Here is a 16,166-nt window from a genome sequence, read left to right as displayed (position 1 = left end):
CTATACGAATGGATCCTTTATGCTCATAGATTAAGAAGCCTGGCCGGCTGGGTTTGTGGGGTGAAGGGGAGTGGGAGATGGGTCCCAATCACATTCTCATACTTCGTATTGTTCCCCACTATTTCCTCCCATAAGAGTGCTGCCTTAAAGTGACCCCTTAGACCCACACAGCTAACTGCTGTCTAGCCTGCAGCTTTAGAGGGAGACCTGTGCTGTTGCTCCCTGGACTCTGAAGACAGCCACTCCCCCTTATCTGCCCCCAGCACCTGTGCTAGGTCACTCCTTCACTGTCCTCGGGGACCTTTAGGGTTAGGATACAGCCCACTTTGTTACTCATGTGGTTACCTGAAATTAGGGGGGCTTGCATGCTCCCCCAGGCCCCCCAGAGTCTATAAGCCTCTGTTGGAAATAGATTCTCTCTCTTCGCATGGACCTGTCTCCTGAAGTCATGGCGGTCCTGGAAGTGAGCCCTTGCCTGCCTTATCTTGTCTGATGTCTCTTTAATTTACCCCTCAATTACACAACCGCCCCTTGGGCCCATTCGATTGTGGGAGCGGGTACCCCACAAGCTCAGAAGCTTATGCTGTCTTTTGAGAGCCTGAAGAGGTCGTCTTGACAGATTTTCCCCCAAGGACACAGGATGATCATGGGTGCTGATGATAAAGAAGTGTCAAAAAGATTGAAAACTGTGGGGAAAAAAAAGTCCAGAAAGTTGCACTGAGGAATTTTCCTCCCATCACGACAATGCACCTGCTCACTCTTGGAGGGCAGCGTGGGCTGTCCTATTAAAATGTTGCTGGGAAACCTTTCCCTCTCCGCCTTACAGCTCTGACCTTGCCTCTCCAGAGGTCCTTTCATTCCCCAACTTCAAAAGGAACATGGTTTGAGTCCTGAACTGCCATTTGGAGGGACTAGAAATCAAAGACCCGTGAGGAAAGGGTTAAACTCCCTGCTACCAAGGCAAGTCTAGCTCATAGCAACCCTAGGGGACAGAGTGGGGCTGCCCCTGTCGGCTCTGAGGCTGTAAATCTCCATGGAAACAGAAATCCTCCTCTTTCTCCCATGGAGAGGCTGGTGGGCTTGAACTGTCGACCTTATAGCTCGCAGCCCGACACATAAACCGCCCTACCACCGTGGTCCCTGAGGAAGGGGCTGGCGAGAGAGAAAGTCTGCCTTCAGAAGCGTGTAGACCTAGACAGAGGATAGGTGGAGAAGCAGTAGTTTCACCTTTTGATATTTTTGTTTCATAAAGGTTTCTATGACCTTGTAGCAATACTTTTGATTTACTCTGGTATATTAGCACCAGGAGTGGGGAAAAAGTCTTATTCTTAGACTGCATTTTAAACAACGAATTGACCCTTGTCAATGAGTGTTTCCTGGCAGTTTCCATTGCCGGAGTGGCCCAGCAGCGTGGTGACAACCCCTGCTGCCCACGTTGTGTCCAAGGCTTTCTCTTGAGTTGTCCGGGACTGTTTCAGCACCTTGGTGCACAGTGCGGGCAGGCACCTGTCTCTGAAATATGACAACAGTGAGGCTTCATGCACCCTACTTATGCCAGTGAGCCTGGGCAAGTATGTAGTTTGGGACCATCTATGGAAACATGTTAACTTCTTTTTTAAAATTAATCATCTTATTGGGAGCTCATAGATCTTATAACAATCCATAATTCAATTGTATCAAGCACGCTTGTACCTATGTTGCCATCATCATTTCCAATGCATTTTCTTTCTACTAGAGCCCTTGGGATCACCTCGTTTCCCCTCCCTCCCCAGCTTTCCCACCCTCATCAGTCCTTGATCAATTATACATTATTGTTGTTATTTCATATCTTACACTGTCTGTCGTCTCCCTTCACCCAAATTTCTGTTTTTTTGTCCCCCAGGGGTGGTTATAGATCCATCATTGTGATTGGCTCCCCCTTTCTCCCCCTTGCCCCACCCTCCCCCTATCCGTCTGGTATCGCTACTCCCATTACTGTTCCTGAGAGATTTGTCCTGGATTCCGTGTGTCGAGAGCTCTTATCTGTACCAATGTACTCTGGTTTAGATGGATTTGTAAGGCAGAACTGGGTCATGATATTGGGGGGCGTGGGGTGTGGAGGGAGCATTCAAGAACTAGAGGAAATGTATGTTTCATCCGTGCTACACTGCACCCTGGCTGACTCGTTCCTTCCTTGTGACCCTTCTGTGAGGGGATGTCCAAATGTCTGCAGATGAGCTTTGGGTCTCCACTCTGACCACCCCCCTTCTTTGCATTGATATCATTGTTTGTTTTGGATCTTTTGATTGATACCTGATACCTGATCCCATCGACACCTTGTCATCACACGGGTTGGTGTGCTTCCATGTGGGCTTTGTTGCTTCCCTGCTAGATGACTGCTTGCTTAACTTCAAGCCTTTAAGACCCCGAACACTATATCTTCTGATAGCTGGGCACCATCTCCATTTCTTTATCACTTTTGCTTATGCACCCATTTATTTATTTATTTATTTATTTATTTTTAATCATTTAATTGGGGGCTCGTACAATTCTTATCACAATCTATCCATCCATCCATTGTGTGTCAAGCACATTTGTACACTTGTTGCCATCATCATTCTCAAAACATTTGCTGTCTACTTGAGCCCTTGGTATCAGCTCCTCATTTCCCTCCCTCCCCACTCCCCCTCACTCAGGAACCCTTGATAATTTATAAATTATTATTATTTTGTCATATCTTACACTCTCCTACATCTCCCTTCACCCAGTTTTCTGTTGTCTATCCCCCAGGGAGGAGGTTATATCTAGATCCTTGTAATCGGTTCCTCCTTTCTACCCCATCTTCCCTCCACCCTCCTGGTATCTTCACTCTCACCACTGGTCCTGAAGGGATCACCTGTCCTGGATCCCTGTGTTTCCAGTTCCTATTTGTACCAATATGCACCCATTTATATGTTAACTTCTTGATGCTTCATTTGCATTGATAATATTTATTCAAAATCATTGTTCAACACACATTGGATTGGGTGCTCCATTAAGACTAGCATCCCTGGAAGCCTCCAGCATAGCCGCCCTCATTCCAGAGCTACTCTTGGGAGGAGGGGGCACATCCTATCCCAGGCATCCTGGCGCTGTCCCCCTTGGCCACGTGGACTTGAGTCAGGTGACGTGTCTTCTATGAACCTCAGTCATTTCCTCTGAAAAAATCTACCTATCTTCTCAGGTTGTTGAAAGGAGGAACTGAACTTCCACATGCCAAGGGTTTACCTAGCGCTCTCCGCTCTTGAATAACAAGGAAGTGCCGGCTTAATGTGCTGTCACTCCATCCGGGTGCATACACTGAAGAGGCGGGTCACCTGATGCTGGCAATCGAGGGATGTCCGGCCAATCCCTGCTTTGTCACAGTGTCCCTACCCAGGATTTGGTGCTTCCAATGCCACCAGGAAAGACACTTCCGTCCATCTCCGTGCCACAGGCAGAGGGCAAGCATTGCAGTGAGTCACCTTTGAGAGACTGAATAATAGCAGTCTTGAAGGCCAGCTACAAGGGGCAGAGGGTCACAGGCAAGGAAGACCAGAGCCCTGCTGAGAGGTCTGGTCTAGTTCATGTTCAGTGTTACTTAGCGATTCAAAACCCAACAGAACTTATTTATTTAAATACGGAGTCTCGGGCTGCCCGGATGGTGTTCCTAAGGGTCTTTTACGGTGCCGTTTACATTTGACTTACAACCTAACCGTGGGCAGTGAGAATCCCTCCAGCAGCAGGGTGGGAGAACGGCCGGTGATGTGCTTCGGTAAAAATGACAGCCAACTTTCTTTACCGCATCGGCTGGGAGGAGGAAGACCATTCTCAGCAACCAGATCACGGACACTCCAGAGCATGGCAGCATTTGCCTGACTGGGGCGCACAGGTATTGTGAAGGGCCCCAGAGGAACCCTGCAGAGGGACTTCAATCACATCAACATAGAGCTCTTGGAAAGGAAAAAGAAGGAGCTTCGCATTGACAAACAAACGGAAGGAAGATAGAAAGGATCGGCATTGTCTGTAGTCCCCAAGACAGGATCGAGGGGGTGATACTGGGCTTCCCATTCAAGATGAGGTCTGTGTGCCCACTGCCCCCATCAAAGTGGTTATTCAGGAGGACAGGTCTCCTGTTAAAATCCGGAACTACGTGGGTGAAAAATACATCCGGAGAGTTCAGATAAGAGCAGGTGTTGCCTGTTCCGTGTCCCGCGCCCAGAAACATGAATTCATTGTGGAAGGAAATGACATTGAACTTGTATCAAATTCAGCTGCTTTAATTCAGCAAGCCACAAGAGTTAAAAAACAAGGATATCTGAAACATTTGGGATGGTTTCTACCGTGTTTCTGAAAAAGCAACAGCTGACCAGGCTGATGAGTAAGATATAAGAGGTGTTCAGCTACAGGCGAGATGAATCTGTAAATGAAATACAGTTTATCTAATGATATATGCCAAGGAAACCCTGCAGACTCCACTCTACTCTGAGTCTAACACAGGGGTCTCCATGAGTGGGACTAATCTGGAAGGTAACTGGCTTGGATGGGGTTCTTCGGTAAACATCAACGTTCTTGTCGCTGGAGAAGGGAAGGTGGGGACACTCGCCCTGAAACGGGTGTTCGGGAGGGGAGTTCTGGCGCCCAAGTGGATCTTCCTTCCCACGTACTATGGCTCTGGGAAGGTTCTCTCTCCTCTTGGCCCAATCCTAGATTGTGATCTTTTCTCAGACACCCCATCCCCACCCACCCTGCCTTATGGTCTGTCTGATCTTTGCAGGGGCGAATTATGCCTTCCTTTGGATCTGACTTTCTGCTGGTCTGGATCAAGGTTGTGACCTTGAGAGCAGATGGCCTTTCTCTGGAGACGCCTCTGGGATTTGCCAACCTTTGATGAGTTCATGAGCCTGAAACCTTTGTGTCTTTCTTTGAAAGTAGACCTATTCACAAACACACTGCTGTCCAGTGGATTTGGACTGACAGCAACCCAGTGGGACAGGGTAAGACTGGCCGTGGGGGCTTCTGAGACTGTAACTCGTGATGGCAGTATAGAGCCCTGTCTTGCTCTCTTAAAACGAAGACGGCTCTTTGCATTGACGTGTGCTGGTTTAGACCTTGGGCTGTTTAGGACTTTCTGCACCGGAGGGGCTTAAGGCAACAACCTGCATTGAAAGGGAGGTGGAGCCGGGTCGCGTGACACTTCACCCACGCGAGGCCTGCCAAGCCTCGGTGATCCAGACACGAGGACTGCAGACCCTCGAGCCCCACGAGCTCCAACTTCACGATCTCTTCTGCGATTCTAGTCAGCTTCCGCCTGAACCTGTGCACTGAGAGGCACCTGAAGGGATGCTGGCCTGGAGCGGCTCCCCAGAATATTCTCTGAGAGCTTTACAGAGAAGTCCGGACAGAAGGAAATCTGTGTGCGGCCGGCAAGGATATGGGGGCTCCGTGACGCCTGCCCAGAGGTCACCTTGCTAGAATGAGGCAGACCCCGTCCCACGATAGTCCTGGCAGACTCCAGGGCGCCTGCTCCTGGAGAACACCTAACCTTCCACCGCTAGGAGTTTGGAAAAAGCATCAAGAAGGCCTTCCATAGAGGGTGTGGTTGGATTGTGTGGGAGACATCGTGAGGCTGAGCGGATAACTCTAATTCGGAATTGGGGCTGCTTGGCGACCAGAGTGCCGGGCTGAGCTCTCCCCAGGTCCCCCTGCCACGCTTACAACAGGTGCTGAGCTATCGGGATCGGAGAGGATGCTGTGCGTGGGTGGTCGTGCCCGAGGAGGGCCGTCAAGTTCTTATCAAGCGGAAGAGAGGCCATGTGCCTCGGAGGACACTGTGACTCCAGACAGTCAAGAGCCCTTTGGAATCCGAATGTGTTAGTCCACCTTCGTTCATTTCAAGACACTTGGCTGTGAGTTTGGTCGTGAAGCTCTTCTCCGGTCTCGTTCCCCCTGGAAGGGACACATGGCTGGGAGAACCTGCCCCGCCACCAGAGAACGAAGCCCTTCTTACAATTCCCCGAGGACTAAGGGCGCAGGGAGTGGGTGAGCGGGTGAGTGGGTGGACGCAGAGCTTGGACAATTAGACATGCAGCAGATAAAGGACCCCTCTGGCACACAGGGTGCTCTTGGTGGATCTTAAGGAGGCCCTTCGTGGTGGCGGTGTAAGGATGTGGGTCCTGGGGTTAGCTCGGCTGGGATGCAATCCAGTCCCGCCACTTCAGGACACTTGACTTTGACCACTCCGTGCCTCAGTTTCCTCCTTTGTAAATAAGAGCTAGTAGCCCCGGTGTACTGGTAATGCTTTCGCTCACTGCCATCAAGAAGCTAGTAGCGCAGGGGGCTGTGTGTTGGGCTGCTAACTGCAAGGTCAGCAGTTTGAAACCACCAGGTGCTCCTGGGGAGAGCGAGAGAAGGCTTTCTACTCCCGCAAAGGGTTACAATCTCAGAAATGTATGGGGTATTTCTACCCTGTTCTGTAGGGTTGCTGTGAGTCAGAAGTGACTTGGTGGCAGTGAATGAAAGGAGGCCATGTGGCAGACGGTTAAAGGGCCCAACTGCTAGCCAAAAGGTCGGCAGTTCACACTGAGCAGCTAGCTGCTCCAGGGCAGAAAGCTGTGACAGTCTGGTTCCCTATGGATGACAGCCTTTAACATTTATTTTTAATTAAGAAATCATTTTATTGGGGGCTTTTATAGCAATCCATACATCATTGCATCACACACATTTGTACACATGTTGCCATCATCATTTTCAAAACATTTTCTTTCTGCTTGAGCCCTTGGGATCAGCTCTTCCACTAGGACACTCTTGAAGAAACTCGATGCCTGGTGATCAGAAAGAGCCCCATCTGCGGTCTTCAAAGGCTCGCTTGCATACAAGCAGTCATCTCAGCGAGGCATCGACTTAGTCCACATGGAAGAGGCATGCCAGCCTGTGCGATCCAAGGATGACCAGTTATATCCTGCAACTGTAAAGGAGGGCATGGTATCAGAGCTTAACTTGTGAACACCTGGTCTGAATGACAATGGAAGCCACAAAGCCATGTGGGGCCACACGTGGAGTAATGGTTTGGTGAATCCCTCTGCTCATACTGGAAGGAAGGACATGAAAAGCTGTTACCAGAGAGAGAGAGAGCGCATTGTAAGTCAAGTATGGAAGACATAGTCAGTTAAAAATTTGAACTCCCTTTTGACCCATTTTTAAAATAATAATTATTATGTTTATTATTTTTTAAAATATACAAGGGGTACTCCAATAAAAACAGAGATTTCCCCCAAAATTATGTGTTTAATTTTTTTAAATAAATCATTTTATTGGGGCTCATACAACTCTTATCACAATCCATACATACATCAGTTGAGCAAAGCACCCTATACATTCGTTGCCCTTGTCATTCTCAAAACTCGCCTTCCACTTGGGTTCCTGGAATCAGCTCATTTTCCTTTTTTTCCCTCCCCCAATTTCAAAGTTGTTTTAGTTTTTAAAAAAGGGGGTGGTGGTGGTGGAAAGGGAAATACTTGCGGATTAAGCCACTGGTGAATCCTTTCTGACCATGGACCAGGGACAGGAGTAGCCTTGCTAACATGTCGGATGCATTGGAAAGTAGACTGTTGCAGATGCAGTTAGGTTGAACTTTAGCGCCCTGTCATTTGATCTCCCTCATGATTCATTTACATTTTTGTTCTAGTTTTTAATATTTTTGGTTTCCTTTTCCATTGAGGTGTTTATCTGTTTTAATTTGCTATTTATTTATTAATGGTTTTCTGTATAGGTAAATCTACAGAGGCAATAACTGGATTAATGGTTCCTTGGGGTTTGGCAGGAGAGGTGGGGGGGAAATGGCAAGCTGAGAACAATGGATGCAAGAGTGAAGAAGGTGTTCTAGCACGGATCGTGCAACTTGATGTGATAAAACTATGGAATTGCAGGGCATATGAACTATATAGCAATAAGACTATTGGGAAAAAAACAAGCTAACAGTTTTGCGGGCAGTTCTACTCGGTCCTATAGATTCACTCTGAGTCTAAATCCACTTTAATCCACTGCTTTAGTTATTTATTTTTTTGGGGGGGGCTTGTTTGTTTAAATACGATTAACCTCGTAGAACTGCATGAATCCATTTAAATGCATTGCACACTGGCTAGCAGTTAATACAAGCGAGTTGGAATTACAATTATGATTTTCTCCATTTGTTCATTCAGTCAAGGATGGGAAGCTTTCTTGTCGGCGGGCTGTTAGCAAACATGATGGAACTGGAGGTTCAGGAGCCTTGGTGGCGCCGTGGGTTAGGCACTGGACGGCTAACATCTCTGTCAGTGGTTCAAACCTATTAACGGCTCTTCGAGGGAAAGATGAGGCAGTCAAGTCAGTCCTGGAAACCCTCTAGGTTTGGGAGGAGCGGGAGGGCGTCATCTAAGGGGAGATTGATGCTGAAGAGTTTTCTAAGATCTTCTCCTGCTGTGTCCCCCCAGGTCTCAGTACAAGACCTAATACTTGTTTGCATTTTCTCCTTAAGACGGCTTTAGGGGAGGGCAGGCCCTTGGCCCGCTGCTGGGTTCCAAGCACCTGCTTTTCCCTTCCTGAGAATTGCGCCCGCTTCGCCTTTCCTCCTGCCCGGGCGCCCTGCACCTTCCCCCAAGCCCTCAAGGAAGGTCCCCGGTGCGCCATCGTTCGGGGGAGACCTGCAGACCACAGGAGGGACAGCAGAGGTGGCTTTGGGGCGTCTGAAGCGCGCGCGGGAACCGGGACGGGTGGCGGGCGGAGCAGGGGCCCCGGCGGAACCGGCCTCTCCAGCAGATGGCTGACTATTTATTTGTAAGGCTTGCAAGGTTCCCATTCTGGAAACTTGCTTGGGATGATGATGCCATCGCTCGGGAAGAGCCCGTCGCAGCCGCTGCTGCCACCAGGGGAAAAATGAGGCAAGAAGGGAGCTTCCCGTGGAAGTGACTCAAGGATTCAGAGGAGCGTTATCCGGGAAGGCTTCAAGGAGGGGGTGAGTACTGAGCAGTGCCTGGTCCTGGTCCTGGCCCTGGCCCCGCCGTCCTTTTTTCTAGAACATTGCCGCGGATTGCGTCGACTGGCTTTTGGAGAAAGACACTTCTGGAAGGGAGCTGCCTGAACTGCAGGAAAGAGCGCGGTGAAGAAGCCCGGGAACCCCCGGCCGGGACGCCCCGCACTCTGGCTGCATCTGGAGGAGCGTGGCTCCGCCCCGCCAGAGGGCGCTGTCAGACTTCTCCCCGGGCTCCCGCGCCAACCTCCGGAGGCCGCCAGCTGCAGCGGCCACTCTAGCCGGCCTCCGCGGGCTCGATGGTTCCGGGCGGAAGTGAGGAGCCGGACGGGACGGCCTCTGGTGACATTTTCTCCGGGCGGCGCGGACGAGTGAAGGGACCTGGTGGTGGCGGAGTCTGCGAAGGCGGCGATCTTCGCTCTGGCCCTGGCAGGGCTCCGACCGCGTCCCCGCGCTCGCTGCCAGGCCTTCTGCAGAGGAAGAGAAGGCGGCGGCGGCCACCGCGTCCCAGGTCACTGCGGCCGTGAGAGTCCGGGCCAGGGGGCCGGTTCGTGCCCCGACGGGGCGCGCCGTGCGGGCCAGGAAGTGCGGAGCGGCCGCGGAGCGCAGGTGAGGCGGGAAGGGGCGCGGGATGGAGCTTCCACCGGGGCTGCGTCCCGCGGAGCGCTCGGGTCGAGCCCCTGAGGTGCGGGCCGCGGTGAGCGCTCGGTGGCGTCTGGGCGTCCGGGTCGTGACGGGCCAGCCTGGCGGGCGCGGGTGTTCGCGCCTCGACCTGGCCGGGCGGGGCGGACGCGAGGGGGGCCCCAACAGGCACGACCCCCTTGCCCGCTGCCCACTGGTGACCCTCGCGTCCTCCGGGCCCGGCCGAGTTGGCGGGCCGAGCGCCTGCCCGTCCCCTGCCGGGGGGGCCCGGGTGAGGCGCGTCGAGGCGGGTCTTCGGGGGAGGCGGGCGCTGCCGTAGCCCCCGGACGGCGGGGAAAACGGGCGCCGTGGCCCCTGGCGTTCTCTTTGCGCAACTTTGCGGCGCCCGGGCTCGCCAGGGCCGGCGCCGCCACCTGCCCCTATCCCGAGAGCCCCGGCGGCTGCCCGGGCGCCGCGGCGGCCGTGGCCTTGGGGGAGGGCGCAAAGGCTCCTCCTGGGGCTCGGCGCCGCCCGCGTCTCGGCGCTTCCACCCCCCGGTCCGCAGACGCCCCCGGTTAGTGGGAGCGATGTGTCAGCATCCAAAATCGACCTCCTCCGGCGAGCCGGTCAACTTTATTTTTTTAAAAAAAAACCCCGCTAGGATGTAAACGGACGAGTCTCCTAAGTTAAAAGTCGCCTTCCCTTAGCTGCCCCGGGGCGGGGGCTTGGGGGCTTGGGGGCTTGGGGGGGCTAGTTCGAGAGGTTTTTGTTTTGCCCAGTAGCTCCCAGCACTTCCCACTGTGTTTCTTAGCCGTCCCACCCCGGTGGTCGCGGGCAGTTGAAGCAGCCACCCGCACCCGGCCGGCGTGCCATTCCGTCTCTTACAAACCCCATCTCCCTCGTCCCTGCCCGCCAATCACCTGCCCCGAGGAGCTGAAGGACCCACCGCCTGCGCGGCCTCGCCAGGCCCGTCCCTGCTCGAGCAGGTTGTGCTTGGGCGTGCTTTTTTTGCTGCTTGACCTGAGCGTGCGCTTCCCGAATCGAATCCTTCCACCCAGAAGCAGGAAAATCCCACTGTAGAGGCTTTGTCAAGGTCGGACCGCTTCATTACAAAGACATCTGGCAGTTTTGCTTAGGCTGTTACTGTGTGTTATGGTCGGGCACATGCTAACTGTTTGAACCACTCCCTTTCTTCTCCCGGGATACTTTAGGGATGGCGGCTATTAACTTTCTAATGTAGTTTTGCAGATTCTGGCAATCTGGGTTCCCCCAGTAATCGCAGCATTGCCTTTTGGTTTAACAAGCATTTTTAGAGGCCTACGGTTGGTAGTTATTACCTGATGGCCTGAGGAGTCACAGCCTTAGCGATTTTTTAGTGCAGAGCATGGTGTTTTGGCCATGTAATATGCCCAGTTCCCTGTCTTGTTACAGCTCTTTGTGCACACTGGTGCTCAGTAGGTGGGAAATTATGAATGAAATTTGAATTCAGGAAATTGAGATGGAATTGACGATGCTGACCTTAAAAAAAACCAACAAAAAAAAAAACCCCAACAACAAAAAGCTTGGTGAAAAAAATTTCTGCCCTTCCATCAACTGAGAGGTGAAGTTATTTCTTAGACAATTTAAAATCAGGTTCTTCCCCTAGAGTGCTTTTCAGCATTGCTGTCGTCTTTAAACTTCACACTGTCTCTTTCTCACAATGTTAACATGTGAGGATGGAAATTTCAAACTAGGTACAGTATGAAAAAGGCGTGGTTTCTTAAGATGCCAGCCTGAAACGTCAAGATAATTTTACCCGAAGGGCCATAAAACCATATCTTCATGGGAAGTTTCCCCCCTTATGGATTTTCTTTTGGTGTCAAGTGGGATGCACAGGGCTTTGCCACTGGAGACTTTTCCCACTGTTTGCGTCCGACTGTGATCACCATGCAGTTGTTAGACTACTCACAGATTCACTGGACGGCGCTCTCACGCACTTTTATGTAAGCGTGACAGTCACATTCCTCTTTGTCTTATATCCATTATGGTGAATTCAAGACCTGTATATTAAATATGAATTCATCATTAGGTTCTACTTTGCAACTGAACGAGAACTGGGCGCTGATGCCTAATTAGCTTGTCCTTCAAAGATTTATTTTAATATTTCATGGTGACATTGGTACCTTAAATCTCCTTACTGTGTGACTAGTAACTCTTGTTGGCTTTTGCAGTCGCTATTTATTGCCGGCGTGGCGACTTTTGCTGAGATCCCAACCTCATGATTTTGCTCTGCTAACTTGCAGGAGCAGACTTCACTTGATCTAAAATATTTGTGCAGTGCAAATGATTTTTGTTTGATTTTCCCTTTCTTTAAGTTTGGAACTGGTATATATCCTCAAGACCCAAAGCCTACATTTGTAATTTTAATTTTGGTAAATCATCGTAGACCATTTGTCAATTCCTTCCACGTGGTAATGAGGGATAACATTTATCCATGTCTTCCGAATTGGCAAGAAGAAAAATGCTGAACAGTACTTTTAATAGGCTTTATTTTGAGCTATTCTAATTCCAGTATTTTCTGTTATTTTGGGAAACAATTTGCAACCAAGTAAAGTCCTTGGGTAGCTGTAGTAATGCAGACAAAATGAAATAACCATGTAACAGCTAAGTAGAAATCTGCAAGAATATAAGCACAGATAGGAGCCACTGAGATCACTGGATAAAATATTTTGGTTGAACCTGGTTCTTTTGAAATCCTAATTTGTTGACTGTTTGCTGTGTACCAGAAGTGCCTGTTGCAATAGCTCTATAGCAACAAATGAGACAGACAAGGTCCTGGTACTCAGGGAGTTGTGCATTTAAACCCGAGGTCCAGAGCTGGGTTTCCACTGGACATTCCAGGCTCAGGAGAGCTGGAGCGTGCTTGTGAGAGGTTTAAGTGTGGCCAGACCTTTGAGTGCTCAAAAGAGTGATAGATGGGGCGGATGCAGGGAGGGTCAGATCGTGTTGGTGCCTTGACTTATACTGATCTCTAAATTTTCTTCTTTTAGAGAAAAAACTAACATGAAATTCAAAGGGTTAGCTAGCCCTGCCTTTTGAAGATTTTCCTTCATTTCTCCTAGAGTTCAATGGGTAGTAATTTCATTGGCGTTATTTTATTTATTTACTCATGGACTGGATTCTTTATCATCAGATTCATTTATTTACTCATGGACTGGACTCTATCATCAGACTAAAGTCATTTCATAGCTCTTGCCCTTCTTTTTCTTTAGTTGTCAAACTCCAGTCTTGAATTTGATTTTCACCGAACTTTTCTGAGTTCTTTTAGCGTCTGTCTTCTGTTGTACCTACCATCGTACTCTTTTAGGACTCTTGTGATTGAATTTAAGGAACACGAACAGGATTGTTTGCTTGTGTGTGGAGTGCTTACTTGCTCTTCCGTAGGAAGCTGTCAGTATGGGTAGCAATGCAATTGATGGTCATTTAATTAGTTTCACACTCAGTCTGTAGACCTGGGGTAAAAGGTGGGAGTGGGGTGGAACCCAAAAGCGTCTCGTTTGTTTTCTTTTTTTATACATTTGTACAGCTAGGAAAGGAAATGTGTTATATTTAAAGAAGGCCTGCTAATCCCCTTCCAAAAAAATCAACCAATGAAAACTCTGGAGCTCAGTCCTACTCTGACACCCATTGGGGGTCAGCACTAGTTGGAATTGACTCAACACCAACTAGTAAACAAACAAAACCCAGATCTGTCTTGTCAGTCTGTTTATATGCATCTATTTGTATGTGTGTTTATATGTGTTTCTATTTGTATATTCTTACACATTTTAATATGTTAGTAGAAAGTAGAAGCTGATAGTAGCAGCAAATTTGACCTAAAAATTCCTTAAGTTGGCTTTTGTGATTGTGACTCAGATTTAATTGGTTGTCTTATTCAGAATTTCTGTTTTAATTTGTAATGTAAGTTTTGTTTTATTCTTTTTTTGAATTTATTTTTTAAATCATTTTATTGGGGGCTCATACAATTCTTATCACAATCCATACATACATCCATTGTGTCAAGAACATATGTACATTTGTTGCCATCATCATTCTCAAAACATTTGCCTTCTACTTGAGCCCTTAATATCTGCTGCTCATTTCCCCCTCCCTCCCCACTCCTCCCTACCTCATGAACCCTTCATCATTCATAAATTATTATTATTTTGTCATATGTTACACTGTCCGATGTCTCCCCCCCCCCCCCCCCCCCGCCTTCTTCTCTGCTGTCCCTCCCCCAGGGAGGAGGCTATACGTAGATTCTTGTAATCAGTTCCCCCTTTCTACCCCACATTCTCTCCATCCTCCAGGCATTGCCACTCTCACCACTGGTCCTGAAGGCGCCATCTGTCCTGGATTCCCTGTGTTTCCAGTTGCTATCTGTACCTATGTACATCCTCTGGTCTAGCCAGATTTGTAAGGTAGAATTGGGATCATGAGAGTGGGGGGAGGAAGCATTTAGGAACTAGAGGAAAGTTCTATGTCTCATCGTTGCTACATTGCACCCTGACTGGCTCATCTCCCCACAACCCTTCAGTAAGGGGGTGTCCGGTTGGCTACCAATGGCCTTTGAGTCTCTTCCACTCCCCACTCACCCACATTTTCAATGAAATGAATTTTTGTTCCTTGATGCTTGATACCTGATCCCTTCGACAGCTTATAGTCACACAGACTGGTGTGTTTCTTCCATGTGGGCTTTGTTGCTTCTGAGCTAGATGCCCACTTACTTATCTTCGAGCCTTTTAAGACCCAAGACGCTGTATTTTTTGATAGCCGGGCACCATCAGCTTTCCTCACCACATTTGCTTATGCACACGTTTGTCTTCATTGATTGTATCAGGGAGGTGGGCACCCATTGATATGATTTTTAGTTCTTTGATGTCTGATAACTGGCTCCTTCTGCACCTCGTGGTCAGACAGGCTGGTGTGCTTCTTCCATGTGGGCTTTGTTGCTTCTGAGCTAGATGGCCGCTTGTTTACCTTCAAGCCTTTAAGACCCCAGACACTATATTTTTTGATAGCCGTGTTTTTATTCTCTTTATCTTTCTTCGAAATAAGGAACCTCATTCCTCTTAACAGATTTATCACTTAACCAACAGGAAAATGGTATAAATTCAAGTTTTTAACTTGACTTTATTTTATGTTGATTTTTTTCATGATTATTTGTATGAGTACTTTCTGGTAAAGATTAACCAGAAGAGGAAACCTCTTAGGTAGGTGGGTATTTATACTTCACGAAATTAGAATGTATTGAGGAACACTTAGTACCATATGGGGATGGGTTGAAGGATAAAAGATGGGTGAACTGGATGATTTTTAAGTTTCTCTTGTTTTAGTGTAGAGAAGGGAAAGTTAGCAGTAGGGAAAAGTGGTGTGTAGCAAACATCTGCAGGGAACTAATTTTTCTTGTGTAACATCATTTTAAGTAAGAAGTGGAAAGGTCTTTTGTTTTTGTTTTTTAAATTAAAAGGGCCTCTTAAAGCTTAAAATGAAATGATAGGAGACTGGACTGTGTGTCCTTTCACACTGCCAATCATTTGCAAAGTGATTTTTTTCCTCTGCCTGCGTGGAATTACCTTAGATTTCACAGTGCAACAAAAGTCATAGAGCTTAGTTACAGCAGCCCCCTAAAAATGTTTTTAAAGTGATAGTGTTTCAGGAGTCTGAAAGGAAGTTTTCATTAGTATGGCTAATAGTAGAGAACTAGATACTGACCAAAGGGACAGAGAGTGGTTGGATTTGAAGAGTAGGCGGTCGGTCCAGCATCAGCAATTCATTAGGTGCTCTATAATGAGAGGGAGGTATTGTTGGGCAGAGGGAAGTTGGGTGTGGACTAAAATGCTAGGAAAACAGGGCTATTTTCCTTTCTGTATTAAGAACAAAAGCCTCATGTGGTGAAGATTTTAAGCAGTATCCTGTCTTAACCCAGTATATAGAAGACCTAGTTCTTAAATCAACATTTATCCTCAAAGGGGGGTGCCTTTCCCCTCATACACACACCCCTTTTATTTTTAAATTAGCTGCAGTTCTCTAAGGAATTTACTGTGGGCCTGAGGGAACAGTGGATAGTGGTTTGGTAATGTTTATCTGACCAATCCTTTGTGGGAGACTAGAACCTGTGTTATAAATTATTCTTGACAGGGGAGGCTCCTCAGTGCCTTAGTGGCCCTCTGGTAACCCACAGCGTGCGTGCGTGCGTGCGTGCGTGCGCGCTCCTGTGTATGTGTGTGAGTAATAGCTTCCTTGACTTTATTTTGATGCTAGTTGAGTCCCTGCGTTAGTGCCGGCCAGGTACATACCAGTCGGGGCAGTCTCTACCATATGAAGTGATGTGAGCAGCCATTTTCACCCTTGGCCTATTTATAGGGCTTATATCAGTGGAGAAGAGGTTGGCTGGCAAGCAGACAGAGCTGTTCTCCTTCCGGGGTTGCAGGCTTAAAGCTTGTATTTCAGTTAGGATAGGCCAAATCCTGCACATTTTGGATGGACCCATTTGGTTACATTGATATCAGTGTTCACTTCC

General features: G+C 48.6%; 1 protein-coding gene across 2 annotated transcripts in view; it reads left to right on the top strand.

The window, feature by feature from the left end:
- Positions 1–9,307: 9,307 nt before the first annotated feature.
- Positions 9,308–16,166, top strand: part of ARK2N (arkadia (RNF111) N-terminal like PKA signaling regulator 2N) — a 76,670-nt gene continuing 69,811 nt past the window's right edge. Inside the window, exon 1 of one of the 2 annotated variants that reach the window (XM_075533253.1) lies at positions 9,308–9,613. The gene's annotated coding sequence lies outside the window, so the exon portion shown is untranslated. The remainder of the gene's footprint in view (positions 9,614–16,166) is intronic. The other variant, XM_075533255.1, reaches the window with a different exon arrangement.

This window comes from Tenrec ecaudatus, chromosome 15 (assembly GCF_050624435.1).
Source record: "Tenrec ecaudatus isolate mTenEca1 chromosome 15, mTenEca1.hap1, whole genome shotgun sequence".
In the NCBI taxonomy this organism is placed as follows: domain Eukaryota; kingdom Metazoa; phylum Chordata; class Mammalia; order Afrosoricida; family Tenrecidae; genus Tenrec; species Tenrec ecaudatus.
Note: the sequence above shows the minus strand (reverse complement) of the source record. Positions and strands in the feature narration are given on the sequence as shown.